Source organism: Dermochelys coriacea, chromosome 9 (genome assembly GCF_009764565.3).
Source record: "Dermochelys coriacea isolate rDerCor1 chromosome 9, rDerCor1.pri.v4, whole genome shotgun sequence".
Classification (NCBI taxonomy): domain Eukaryota; kingdom Metazoa; phylum Chordata; order Testudines; family Dermochelyidae; genus Dermochelys; species Dermochelys coriacea.
In genome coordinates, this window is record NC_050076.1 from 7,358,586 (window position 1) to 7,373,121 (window position 14,536).

A 14,536-nucleotide genomic window follows, 5' to 3' on the forward strand; every position below is an offset into this window, starting at 1 on the left:
CCTCTGCCTTCTGTCTCTTTCCTGTTGTTGATGCCCTAAATCAGCAAGCTTAGAATCCTTTCCATCCCTCTTCCCCAACAGTTATTCTCAGAACCACAAGTGGTTCGCAGTGAAAGTGTTATTCCCCCTTTCCGTACTGACCAGAGTTCCTTTTCCTCCTTCTGGTCTAAACCACCTGGCCAGAAGAAGATTACTCTTCACTCCTTGATGTTAAATGGCCTCTTGTTCCTAAGTTCTCAAATGCTGTCTAGTTACAAGATCTCCAATAAGGGAATCAGACACACTTTTTGTGGCTTTATGGATTTTTTTTTTAAAGGAACACAGTTTCAAAATCCATTACCTACAAGTGGGTCAAAGCAGTCATAAAAAAAAATCCTTCTCCGGTAGTAAGATCAGTCCTCCCTTGGAAATTGATGCCCATTCAACCAGATCGCTAGTAGCTTTCACAGCAGAGAGAAACAGGGCTTAGTTTGACAAGATGTATAAGGTTCACCACCTAGGTTTCACTCTACTAAACATCACAAGGTGGTTGTGGCTTTCTCAGTTGCTACTGCCTTTGACTGCCAGATTCTTCAGACCTTCCTCCATCTTCAACACGTATGCTGGTCTTTTTAACTTTACTCTTTTTTGACATTTAACAGTTCTGGCTCTTCAGTTACTCAGTTGTTGTATGTTCTTCCCTCCCTTGCAGTCTCCTGCTTGTATGTCCCAGGAGTGATTCCAGATTGGTAGATGGACAGTCTTAGCAATCTTTCCTTATCTCCCAGAGCATACATCCCCTATCTCGGGTATCCATTCCCTCTCTTTTTTCTTCTTTTCCTTCAGTTTGTCTCCAGCTGTGGAAACACTCGCTTGGACTTTTTGTGCCAGATAAGCTCTTAAAGAGAAAGATTTAACCCAAAGGGAGAAATCTGTGCAAAATGTGAACAAGCCTGCTTAGCTGAACATGGATGATAGGACAACATGGTAGTGTCACTAAACAGATGAATGGGCATGCTATGAGGGGGCCAATTTCCAGATATTCTGTTTGTACCACTGGGGCTAGAAGATCTCTGAGATCCATTTGAGATAGCTGTGTGTTTCTTCCCTTGCATAAATGTGTGTCAGATTAAAGCATTTTAAAACACGGCTCAGATTCTGAAAGGATCCTAAATGCTGATAATAGCTCATCTTAACTAATTAGCCTCTCACAGTTTGTATGGTAACTTCCAACTTATCTGTATGTATATCTATCTATCTATCTTACTATATGTTCCATTCTATGCATCCGATGAAGTGAGCTGTAGCTCACGAAAGCTTATGCTCTAATAAATTTGTTAGTTTCTAAGGTGCCACAAGTACTCCTGTTCTTTTTGCGGATACAGACTAACACGGCTGCTACTCTGAAACCTGTCATTTACAAGCTGTGAACTTCAGATTTTATCTCCATGCTTTGCTAGCAAAGGAAACTTGTAAAAATCCCTTCCTGAAAATTCCTTTTGATCTTTCTGGATCATGACTCAGCTTTAGAAAGGTACTTTCCATATCAAACAGGCAAATGCTTTCATGGAAATGCAAGTTTCTCTCATCCTTTCAGGAGCTACTACGAGGCCTGGAGTCCACTTTCTTATAAGAACCATGGCATTCTAGCAGAGCGAAGCAATGAATAGTAACTCCACGGGCTATTCCTGCTAGGAAATGTCAGAAGGCTATTTCTGTCTTGATGTCTTAAGATCAGCTGTTTACCTAATGGACTTACATTTGCATTTTGCAGGTGTCATGTCAATATTAATGTGTTGTCTGAATTGTTAATATTCCTTCACTTCAGTGTTACGTTAATGAAGGCTGCAGGGGATGTGAAAAAGACCTGACTAATTAATTACATGTACAGAAAGCATCTTTACCTTTCCATCGTGCTGCCCTTTGCTTCTGCCTTAATGGGTCTTGGCATTTCTGGTAGGCAGCCATGTAACACATGCGGCTGGTGGGGAGCAGGCTTTGACTTTACTTTCTCTTATTTTTTAGCCATAAATCACTTGCATAATTTCAAGGCTATGGAAAAGCATCTTTCATTCCTGCTTCCTAAATTAAGCAGGCAATATGGCCTCCTAACAGACTCTGCCAGCCTGGTGTGTGGGGTGGGAGACAGTCATGTCAAGAGCAAGGCTAACATAAGAATGGCCCTACTGGGTCAGAGCAAAGGTCCATCTAGCCCAGAATCCTGTCTTCCAATAGTGGCCAGTGCCAGGTGCCCCAGAGTGAATGAACAGACAGGTAATCATCAAGTGGTCCATCCCCTGTTGCTCATTCCCAGCTTCTGGCAAACAGAGGCTAGGGACACCATCCTGCTCATCCCGGCTAATAGCCATTGATGGGCCTATTCTCCATGAATTTATCTAGTTCTTTTTTGAACCCTGTTATGGTCTTGGTCTTCACAACCTCTTCTGTCAAGGAGTTCCACAAGTTGGCTGTGCATTGTGTGAAGAAATACTACTTTTTATTTGTTTTAAACCTGCTGCCTATTAATTTCATTTGGTGACCCTAGTTCTTGTGTTATGAGAAGTAGTAAACAACACTTCCTTATCTAACAGTCTACATTTCTTCAGGAATCCCTTCCATTTTCCTCTTAGGCTGAGCTTCAGATTAGACCGTTATCGTATGTCTGTAACAATAGTTTGTCTTGTGTTTGATTTAATTCAAAAATCTGTTATTGTCACATTCAATAGAGAGCTCCCTAGAGCAATCCTACAGCATCCCCCGAGTGAGAATCTGCAGTCTGAGAGTATGTCTGCACTGCAATAAAACACCCCGGCTGGCCCATGACAGATTGGGTTGCTGGGCTATAATATTGCAGTGTAGATATCCGGGCTTGGGCTGGAGCCTGGGCTCTGGGACCCTCCCCCTCACGGGGTCCCAGAGCCCAGGTTCCAGTCCAAACCTAGATGTCGGCACTGGAATTTTGTAGCCCTGCAGCTGGAGCCCTGTGCCGAGTCAGCTGACATGGGCCAGCTGTGGGTAGACATGCCCTGAGTGATGGTTCCTAGTAGTGATATCGTGTAGTTGAATACAGCATTGTGTTCTGCAGGCCAGCAGTCATTCCTTCACTGAGGGTCTTAGGGAAGGAAAGCAGGTCCCTGGCTTTTCCTTTCAGAACTCCCTTTGAAGAGATGGAACTTCCTTGAAACACTGGTCTGTTATGAGGGCAAAATAGAGCTGATACAAATCTGTAAGGACAACGTTAGGATGCCAAACAAAATAGCCAAGGTGTGCTGCAGAACACATTGCAATAGCTACCCAAAACAGTCTGAAGCCATGTGTGAAACCACTTGGGAAAAATACAAAGAACATTTTGGCTTGTGTTTAAGAAAACAAAAATGATCGTACCTTTAAAAATGCTGGCATGTCTCCTCTGAGACACCAAGAGAAGCTAGGAAATACTGAACAGCAATAACACTGAATGCCTGCAGCTACCACGAGCCATTGCACCATCTGTAGGACGTGGTATAGTGAGTGAAGAGAGAATATAGGCTACTTGCTGCAAATTAGGCACAATGACACTGGGTTAATGGCACTTCTAGTGTTCTGTTTCACACTTAACAGACGTATGGAGAAGAAATGAGGGAAAGTTGTCCTTGTTCTTTGTACTGACGGAGTTCTCCCCGTGGTGTTTCAGCTGTTCAGCTACATGGCTAAAATACAGGACACTGGAAGAAGACAGCAGAAGCTTTTGGGAGAAAACTCCAGTGAGCACTGAAGCCAAGAACAAAGAGTGTATTTCCAAACGTGCACCCCCACACACACACACACCTCTCTGCTCAGAGTACTAACAAATTCGTGTTTACATGTCAGATTACAGAAGTGGTCACTAAGAACATTTATTTCAGCGTGGTGGCTTAATGCGTGGGTTCTTTGCTAGGCCTCAAGCAATGGATCACTGCACTGCAAGAGGGCCACGCTTTGCCCAGCTGAGCATCACATCAGCATCTCGCTAACGGTCTCAGGGTTGTAGTGAATTTCCACGAGATGGCGCAGATTTCACTCACGCCAACCTTTAATAGAGAGGCCCAGCCTGCAGAGACTAAGCCCGCTCTGCAGTACTCTCTGGTTTTGATCAGCTTATTTTCTGCTTGGATCAAGGTGGCGCATGTGATGATGAGACCCATCGTTTCAGCTCCTTGTTAAAAGGAGGGTAACCCTGGGTCTGCTAGAACTGTGTCCCATGAGCTGCATGCTGCCATTCCTGCTGCAAAGCTCAGAGGGGCTGTCATGTTCTTTGTTAGCACTTGTACTCTTCGATATTCTAATATCCTCCCTAAAGACCCTCCCCCAAATTCAGCCAGCCCCATGATATAACGGGCAGGGGTGCCAGTACCAGCCAAGAAACGTTGGCAAATGATTAAGGTTTTTCAGAGTTCTGAATCCCTGTGTGCAACCCAAGCACATTAGGCTTTAAGCAATTAATTGCTAATCATCCTGAATGCTTCCAATAGCCTGGCTTTAGTACCCAGGATTTAAACTGCTTTCCACTGTACTGCACTTAATTTGGTTAAAGTGGGAAAATGGTGTAGTGGCATTTCCAGCCTAAAGGGGTGAGAATGGCCAGTAAATGACATTCATATTCAGAAAAATCTTCCATGCATCCATGTTCTAGGCAGCTGTTGCTGGGACACTGCTTTAGCTAATAAACAGGGCATTATGCCCAAGCAAGGGAATTCATTAGAGAAAGAAGCCTTCTGGCTTTGTCAGATCTGAATCTGAAAGTGCCTTGGAGCTGCTATTCTCATCAAGTTTCAATGTTAACAGTTTTAACCAAGAGCTAATTGAGCAATCTCAGAAAGTGGAGTAATTCCATTATTCGGCTCTGCTTTGTTCAACGCTATGGCTGGCGATGAAAATAACACAAATTACTTTCATCAAGCCAGGCACCGCCAGCACTTCTGGGTTTTTTTCTTTAAAAAAAAAGTGTATGTTTTGGCTTTTGGCAACCCTCTTTGGCAAAGACAGCCCCACACCAACACCGCAAGTTCTATATAAGGCTCATCTATAACTTTAAAATCCAATTTCTAAATAGTAGGGGATTTAATTTTCATAACTGTTCAATCAGGAATGAAATTCTGGACTGCGTATGTAAAGGTGCACCTGGCGGTCGGATGGGAAAAGCATTCTCTGTTAAGACACACTACACCCCTGTTGCAGGAGGCTGGACTGAAAAAGAATTAAACCATTGCAAGCCTTTTAGCCGCTACTAGCCAAAGAGCATGATTCTGTCATTGGCGGTGCTCTGAAGAGACTTGGGGTTAGTTAATGTTGCTTTTTTATTGAAACCTTCTAAGTTCCCTCACTTCATGAAAGAACAGTAATCAAAAGCAAACTTGATTTAAAAAAAAAATCTTCCTGTATCTAGGCCCCTAGAGTAGACTGTTGGTCTTAACTCTCTAAAGAAAGCATACCGGATGAGCTGCAATGAAGTTCTGCTCAGTAGGGTCCTGCACTTTTCAGGCAATTAATTCTGCCACACTCCTTGATCTTCAGACGCTAGAGGTGATTGTGCTGCTGCTTCTTTCTGTATGAAGACAAGTCCATGAATAATATTGTGACATTCTTTTGTGGAAAATGACGTCTTATAAAGATAACATTCTACTGGTAGGCTACAGAGTAATACTAGGACCACAGAGCTTTGCGGTCAAGGTTCCTCAGAGCAGCTTCAGACCCTCACTTGTTAATGGATCACTCTTCAATAAGACTACCAGAGGACTAGGGTATCAGCAATTCACGTGCTAGAATGCCATCCTGCCCTTTCAGACAGGTAAAAAAGCATGGCTCCTCCTGTGAAGCTTACCACTTAGATCTCTGTGTATCCTCTAGCAGGGAAGAACAGAGGTGATCTAATGCTGGAGTGGCTCTTAGGGAGGGAGCGCAGAAGCTCAGACTGCCACTAGAGTGTATGGTGGTGTTTTGGGTTTAATGTCCAAGCCCAGTGTAGTTCTGTCCAAGAAAAAAAGGGAGCATTAATTGTCAAGACAGAGAATTCCCTTGCGACTTAGTGCTGAGTTTTGATATTATTGTATGGTTTATATTGAAATCCAAACCTGACCCCATATCCAAACCTGACCCCTTCTGACCCACCCTACCATTCAGTCATGTTTGGATCCAGTCATAAACCTGTGATGCGTGAAGCAGAAACACGAGTGCAGGTTGGAAAGGTGCAGTGGAAGGGACCAGCTGGACAGGGAAGCATGAAAAGAGGCTTGCTAGTTACGGCATTGAGAAACAAGACAGCGGGTCAGTCTGCAGGATGGATTGAAGCTTGGGAAGGAATTTAAGCAGCAAACGGCTGTCTTTCCTGTCAGAAGTGGAAGGGTGGGGCTGGAGTTTAGCCTGAGTTTGAGACGGAATGAAAACCAATTGATTTGATTTGTAACAAGGGCCACCAGCCACAAGATGAAGTGAAGCTGGTAACCTTTGCAAGAATTACCTGATCATATTGGGCTCTGTTCTGAGATGCTGTCTAATGTTGCGACCAGGGTTTTTCATCCTGCTGAAAAGAGAACAAAACTGGGAGGATGTTTTCAGCACTAATAGAATACCCAGCTGACCAGGTAAAGCATTAGCAACAGGGCCATGACTCTTAGACCAGCCCAAGGTCTCAAGTGAAGTGAGACCCTGACGGACTCTGTTCAATTCAATGAGACTTTATTGGTATGACAAGCTAGACAAGTGTTGCCAAAGTGTAAAGAAGAGACTGACCTCTGAGGTCTCTGTCAGAGGTAAGAAAGATCCATCCTGATAGGGCTACACACAGTGTGGGGTTTGGCCCCTTGGGTCCATATATCAGCAGTGTGGATATACTAACTTTAGGAATATACCTGTTTGGTCACCTCTCCTCTAAGAAGACTGAGATAACTAGACTGAAAGTCAAATAAGCTTTTGCACAAAGGAAGAGGTGTGCTTTCACTCAGTGGTTCTCAAGCAGGGGTACATGTACCTCTGGGGGTACGCAGATGTCTTCCAGGGGATACATCAACTCATCTAGAGATTTGCCTAGTTTTACAAAGTGCTACATAAAAAGCACTAGTGAAGTCAGTACAAACTAAAATTTCATACGGACAATGACTTGTTTATACCTCTCTATATACTATACACTGAAATGTAAGTACAATATTTATATTCCATTGATTTATTTTATAATTATATAGGAAAAACAAGAAAATAAATAATTTTTCCATAGTAGTGTGCTGTGACTTTTTTTTGCATTTGTATGTCTGATTTTGTAAGCAAGTAGTTTTTAAGTGAGATGAAACTTGCGGGGGACACAAGACAAATCAGACTCCGGAAAGGGGCACAGTCGTCTGGAAAGGTTGAAAGCCGCTGCTTTATTTTACCCTGTCTCATGACCCTTATAGTGCTGTGCTTGGGCCCCAGTGAGTCAGCAACATTTGAACCCCAGGCTGCTACTCTGAGAATTGTGTTGCTGTGATCAATCTGTTTGGCTTGCGCCTGCACTAACCACATTGTAAGTGCAGTAACCTTTGGTTTAGTAATATCATTTGGGAAGCTAAGCAGGAGGAGTATAGACTACGAGATCAGAAGGTGGTTGGATAGCAGTCCTGCCATGGAAACAGCAGCCCAAACCCACACTCTACTTGCCTGAGCTTTACTATGCTGAGATCCAATATTTTATATATTGCATGTATTTTAAGGCCAGAAGGAACCATTATGATCATCTAGGATAACACTTTCCAAAGCTCCTAAGGTCCATGGTCAAAAGTGACATTGGAGCCTTAAGTGCCATTGACTGTGTGGCTTAATCACTTGTTACCCTCAGTCTGACCACCTGCATAATTCAGGCCATGGAATTTCATGCTGTAACTCCTGCATCCAGCCCATAATTCATAAGCAAACCAAGTTTGCAGGCCAAAGGGCCTGCAGAAGATGCTTCTGCATATTACAGGGCTCTTAGGCTGTCCTCTCTCTCTCAATGCTGCAGTGCACAGGTTTGGAAACCTCTCTGTACAGCAGGCACAGAGAGCAGGATTGCCATTATCAGTAAGAACCTGTGGCCAGGGCAAGCACCTGCTCTGACCCACCTCTCTATGCGGGGGGGATATGGAAACCTTGCATGAGTGCACAAAGGGCAAAAGTTCAGAGCATACTGTTTATGGGATTTTGTGCAGCTGGGAGCCAAGGATAGCTCAGCTGATCCAGAGGAAACTGTACCGATGGTGTTGGAGAGCATTTCACATGGGATTCATTCAGTACAAATTCAAATGGACTAGTCTTTCTGTCTCCATTTTTTTAGCCATGAAATATTTTTCTTTTCGCTCCAGCCTGCCAGATGGACCCAGCCAACCTCCAAGTGAGGCTGTTTTAAGAAAAAAAAAATCCTTCTTGTCGTTTGACCTGCCGACAGTTAGCAGTTTCAGTGCTCTGCTCCCGTTAATGACAGAGCCAGGCTTCGGCGCTGGCCTGCAGATGCTGCCAGCCAAACTTCAGCTCCAGGCTGCCTTATGATCCATTTCTTTTTTCCGAACCACAAAGTAGCATTTGCTGACTTGAAGCCCTGCGCTCTCAAAGTTAGCTGGAGTTACAGCCTGCGGTAGCTCCATTTGAAAACAGCTCTTTACAGCTGAGGGGCCTGGGGGGGCTTCCTGGTTTGCAGTTCTACAGCCCTAGAGGCTGGAGATAACAACTGGGGAGGTGGGAAGGCAGCCTGTGCTGACAACGCTCACAGGCCCTCACCTCTCCAGGTCGGTTTCTGCTTTTAGCCAGCCAGCCATGCTGCTGCCCATGCCCATGCTCCTCCCCTTAAAGGTGAACAACACAGATGTCTAAACATCCATGCACAATTTCCCTCCCTTATACGATCCCAAAGAAGAAAACACTTCACTGCCCTTCATGTATGTAAATGTATGCAGTGAGTCTTACACATTAACATGTTCGAGCCAGATGTGGGACCTGCGGGATCTGAGCCACAGACCTGGTTCCTCTGCCAAAGTGGGTGAGCTCTCAAACACAGAGCAAAAGAGTCCTTTCATTTGAAATCTTGACTCATTCCCTCGGTGTCCATCAAGCCCTCTCTGGGCAGGAATTTCTCGTGCTTCATCTTAGCCTAGATGTGACCTTTCCCTTCTGCCCATTTGGGGATCTTCCCTCTGGAGACGGGCACTCCGTGCGCATTGTCCTCGGCAACTAAATTCCCGGCAAGTCTGAAGTTTAAAACGGAAGCATCTCTGAGCTAGCCCAAAACAGCATCTCAGTGTTAATTCCTCTTTCACGCTTGCAGAATTCCAGTGACTCAGTCTGTTTTGTTGACGCTGACAAAGACACGTAAATGTCGCCCTGCTGAAAATAAGGAGAAATGTTGACTCAGAAGGAAAATGGTTGGCAGGTAGGAGAGTTAATTGGACAGACTGGCTCTTCCAACCCTATGGTATGCTGGAGATATGGTAGCTGGAGGTAGCTGCTCTCAGTCCAAGCAGTCAAGAACAAAATTCTAGCTCTAGTGACGCCAATTGGAGTTTTTCCACATTGACTTGAGTGGGGCCAGAACCTTTACAGGTCATCTTCACGGAGCAATTAGTGGTGCTGGAACACTTTTAATACTGGGGGTGCTGAAAGCCAGCCCCCTTACCCCTGTTCACCCCCCAACCCCTGCAGAGCTGGGGCCGGGAGCAGGGCCGTGTCTCTGGCAGGAACCCAGACAGAGGTAAAGGGGCCAATGCTGGGGCCGGCAGCCGGGGTGCCACATAAAACTTGGGGGTGCTGCAGCACCCCCCGCACTCCTAGTTCCTGTACCTGTGGCAGCAGTACAGGATCTGTACTGACCCTGGCCAATAGAAGCCAACCAGACTGGGGGCTAGAAACTGCCATATGTAATAGGGTATGGTCAAGGCACTTTTCTGTAACATTTTATCCTGACTGTGTTAACTTCTCTTTGGACATGAGAAACTAAACTCTCTCTCCTTACCAAAGCGGGTTCTCTCCTTTGTGTGACCGTCCTGGTCTCTAGTAGCATTGCTCATGTATTCTGGGCTGCCAGCGTTGAAATTCTAGCTCTGAGATCCTATGATTCCTTGTTCAGAAGAAACAAATATGCTTGTAAAGAAGTATAGGAGTTGGCAACCAGATACAACAGAAAAGGGAACTCTTCTGCCAGTCTCTCAGCCTCGCTTGAACCTTCTTGCATCTCCCCTTTGGGGAGACAGGGAACCATTCTATGGAGTCTCTGGTTTAGTTTGTTAGCTTCTCTTCTAAAGCATCTAACTAGGGGCTTTAGGCACAGTGCGTTAATCCACAAAAAGAAAAGGAGTACTTGTGGCACCTTAGAGACTAACAAATTTATTAGAGCATAAGCTTCCGTGAGCTACAGCTCACTTCATCGGATGCATTTGGTGGAAAAAACAGAGGCTAATCCACTAGCCTTTCACCTCTGGAAAGCTGGGTTCATATCCTGCCATGTCACAGATGAAAGCAGTTTGGAGGGCTCGGTCCCATCTTAAGTCCTTACTATCCATATCCCCAAACCACCCAGTGATTTGGCACCTCTCTTTGATCAGCTTGGGATTAGAGCAGCAGGTCAGGACAGAGATGGGCCTCCAGAATGAGGTTTTGCAAATCTGGATTGAAGTGCATTTGCAGAGAGAGAAGGAAGCATTATCTGACATTTAGTTTACAGAGAAGACAAATCAAAGGGGACATGATAGAGGTAAAGAAAATAACAACTGGTATCGAGGCCATCATAGATTCATAGATACTAAGGTCAGAAGGGACCATTCTGATCATCTAGTCCAACCTCCTGCACAGCGCAGGCCACAGAATCTCACCCACCCACTCCTATGAAAAACCTCACCCATGTCTGAGCTATTGAAGTCCTTAAATCATGGTTCAAAGACTTCAAGGAGCAGAGAAGCCTCCCTCAAGTCAACCATGCCCCATGCTACAGAGGAAGGCGAAAAACCTCCAGGGCCTCTCCAATCTGCCCTGGAGGAAAATTCCTTCCCGACCCCAAATATGGCGATCAGCTAAACCCTGAGCATATGGGCAAGATTCACCAGCCAGATACCCAGGAAAGAATTTTCTATAGTAACTCAGATCCCATCCATCTAATATCCCATCTCAGGGGATTTGGCCTATTTACCCTGAATATTTAAAGATCAATTACTTACCAAAATCCCATTATCCCATCATACCATCTCCTCCATAAACTTATCGAGTAGAATCTTAAAACCAGATAGATCTTTTGCCCCCACTGCTTCCCTTGGAAGGTTATTCCAAAACTTCACTCCTCTGATGGTTAAAAACCTTCGTCTGATTTCAAGTCTAAACTTCCTGGTGGCCAGTTTATACCCATTTGTTCTTGTGTCCACATTGGTGCTGAGCTTAAATAATTCCTCTCCCTCTCCTGTATTTATCCCTCTGATATATTTATAGAGAGCAATCATATCTCCCCTCAACCTTCTTTTAGTTAGGCTAAACAAGCCAAGCTCCTTAAGTCTCCTTTCATAAAACAAGTTTTCCATTCCTCAGATCATCCTAGTAGCCCTTCTCTGTACCTGCTCCAGTTTGAATTCATCCTTTTTAAATGATAAAGAGAGCTTTAAACTAGGAATTAGGGGGAGCATCTGTCAGATGCTTCCAGTTACCCTTACTCATGAGAACGAAAGAACCCCAGTAAAATTAAAAGGCAAAAAAACCAAAACAACAACGATGAAACAAAATATTCTTTTAAAAATACAAAGCTTAATGAACCGGAGGAATTTGCAGCCCCAAGTTATCAGTGAGGCAAAGAGCTAAGGCTTAGACACTCTTGTGAACAATAAAATTACAGTCTGCATTCCCACGAGTTTGGATAGAGAATTACAAGGGCTGTAATCCCTCCTGCCTCAGGAAATAAAGCACTGTTATCTGCCTGGGATTCAGAAGACATTTCCCCCTCGGGCATGTTATTGCCTTGTCCTCTAGGAAAGTTCTGCACCTTGTTCCGAAAGACCTGATATTGATCACTCTTCAAGATAGGCTCCAGGACTAGAGGGGCGATTGGCCTGATGTGTTGCAGCAATACCTGTGTGATATCTGCCTATATGTCTGTGTGGCTCTACCTACTCCTATAAATCTCTGACTTTCCTTTGCAATGTGATATGCGCAAAAGAAAAGGAAAGAATCTGGCATGATACATTTTACTGGCCTTAGCACTTGCCAGACTGGTTCAGTTAACCTGGTTTGGTGTTGTAATGACCTTTTCCACCCCCAGTCACAATAGAAGTTTGCTGCAGAAGTGTGGGCACTGATGACAGTACATGTACCAGGCTGCCAAGAATGTGTTTCTGCTTCCCAAATGATCCACTGAAAACTAGGCTTGTAGACTTGAGGTGTCAGAGTAGCAGCCGTGTTAGTCTGTATTCGCAAAAAGAAAAGGAGTACTTGTGGCACCTTAGAGACTAACAAATTTATTAGAGCATAAGCTTTCGTGAGTTACGAAAGCTTATGCTCTAATAAATTTGTTAGTCTCTAAGGTGCCACAAGTACTCCTTTTCTTTTTGCGAATACAGACTAACACGGCTGCTACTCTGAAACCTGTGATTATGCAAGGCACTGAATTTAGCCGTATAGAGTGGAAATCTGTCAACTTCATGAAAAAACTCGCACAGATACAGACAGACATCATCTTCCTCTCCAAATGCAAACAGATGGACATCATACCGAAAGGACTGAAGGTAAAAAATCCATTACAATCTACATACCACACAGACTATGCTGACAGCTTGTGCCACACACTCTCAAGGAAACTGCGGAACCACCTGATCAACATCCTCTACAGCAAAGGAAGTGAGCTGTAACTCACGAAAGCTTATGCTCTAATAAATTTGTTAGTCTCTAAGGTGCCACAAGTACTCCTTTTCTTTTTTAGACTTGAGATGGTTATTTTATCTTGAACGGTGTTTACAGAAACCAGTGATGTTTTCCTTTCACTGATGAGCTTTTTGAACCTTGCCATCTCTGTGTGGTTTGGTTTGCCCTTTAGAAAGGCCGGTTTTACACAGCAATTGAATGGACAACTGGTTACCTGCACAATGCTGCTTTACTCCTTAGTCTGACTAACAGCCGGCTGGTACCAGCTGCCATAAAGGGACCAATGTTGCCATCTTGTGGTTGAACTGCACCAAAGCAGCTTTAACCTTATCCAACTTCCTCTCTAAAATGTATTGTCACGGGTACGTATTAAATGAACCCAGCTTCCATTCTGTGATGGCCACCTGCAGCACTTGTCACTCCTGTCAGGGCTTGCAGGTAAATTTTAGAAACTAAAATAAATGGTGGTTGGCCCAACAGTAGCATTTGCTGTTTACAGTGCTAGTAGCTTATTGGTGGCCCTCTCCCAGACCATTTTCCCTGTTGACCCCAGCGTTCTTTTCTACCCTGTCTGGCAGGGAAGCTGTCAGCCCTTTGGGAATAGCATCCCTTATGCTGACTGTGTGCGCAGAAATCAGGAGGTTGGCCTATTAGCTCCATGCGCCATAAGGAGAGTCCACAGCGCTGCTCCTGGTAGGAGTTCTGATCCATTACAGATGAGCATTCTCACTGCTGATTTAGGGATGGAAAAGGGTAACTGGTTAGCATGAGGCTTACTGTTAACTGGACCTTAACTGTTGACCACAGCTGCCGGGCAGCCGCACCGGGCCACTCAGCTGGAGGAACCCCATCCCCGGTCGCGCCAGCAGGGCCTCAGCCCTGGCCAGGCTGGGCCAGCAGGACCCCAGCTGCAGTGGGACCCCAGTCCCTGCCACCTTGCGCTGGCCCGCCGGAGGAACCCTAGCCCTTGCCGCGCCGGGCCAGCTGGAGTGACCTCAGTTAACCGGTTTAAAGATTTTTTTATCGTTGAACCGGTTAACCGATATTTACATCCCTTTGCTCATTACAGCTGTTATTTGCTTATTCCTCCTCTGGGTTTGTCTTTGATTTCCCTTTTCTATTGGGTTCTGCACTAGTGCAATTGGTTGACCGTACAATAAGTCTGGGCATGTGCTATTATTGTAGTATAGCTCAGGAATACATTGTAGTGTGATGCACATGTCGCTCGTTAACCTCAGAAGCGCACGCAGTAAAACTCCCCAGTGGTCTCCATTGTTGGTTTCTAAGTCACAGAGCACAACAAAGTCTTGTGCCTAGTCCTGCAAATCTGCCACAAAGGCACTTGGGCTCCACCACAAGGGACTTCTCCAAATTAATCTGCTGTGGCCATTTGGCATGCATGAGCTGCGCTCAGATGCCAGCATAATTAGTGGCGATATGCATATGCAGTGCCGAGAGCGTGATGTTGCTTTTACAGCTCTATTATCATTGTTGGCAGTTAGCACAACTTGAGAAATCCCCCGACTATGTGGAGCAAATGGTGGAAGGCCCAATTAAACACATTTCTCTGTTTATCCAAGCCCTATTAAACACATCTCCTGTGACACAGTCCTGCAGCAAGAAGAGCATAGCCCATGACCCCGTTAGGATCATCATTAGTGCTGTCGTTTACATTTTGTCCTGTGTGCTGCTCGCGTGGTTTTACTCC

The 14,536-nt window shown here is 44.9% G+C and overlaps 1 protein-coding gene across 10 annotated transcripts in view; it reads left to right on the forward strand.

Moving 5' to 3' along the window:
• DIS3L2 (DIS3 like 3'-5' exoribonuclease 2) overlaps positions 1-14,536 on the forward strand; it is a 284,495-nt gene that overhangs the window by 239,520 nt on the left and 30,439 nt on the right. The gene's annotated exons all lie outside the window — the stretch shown is intronic.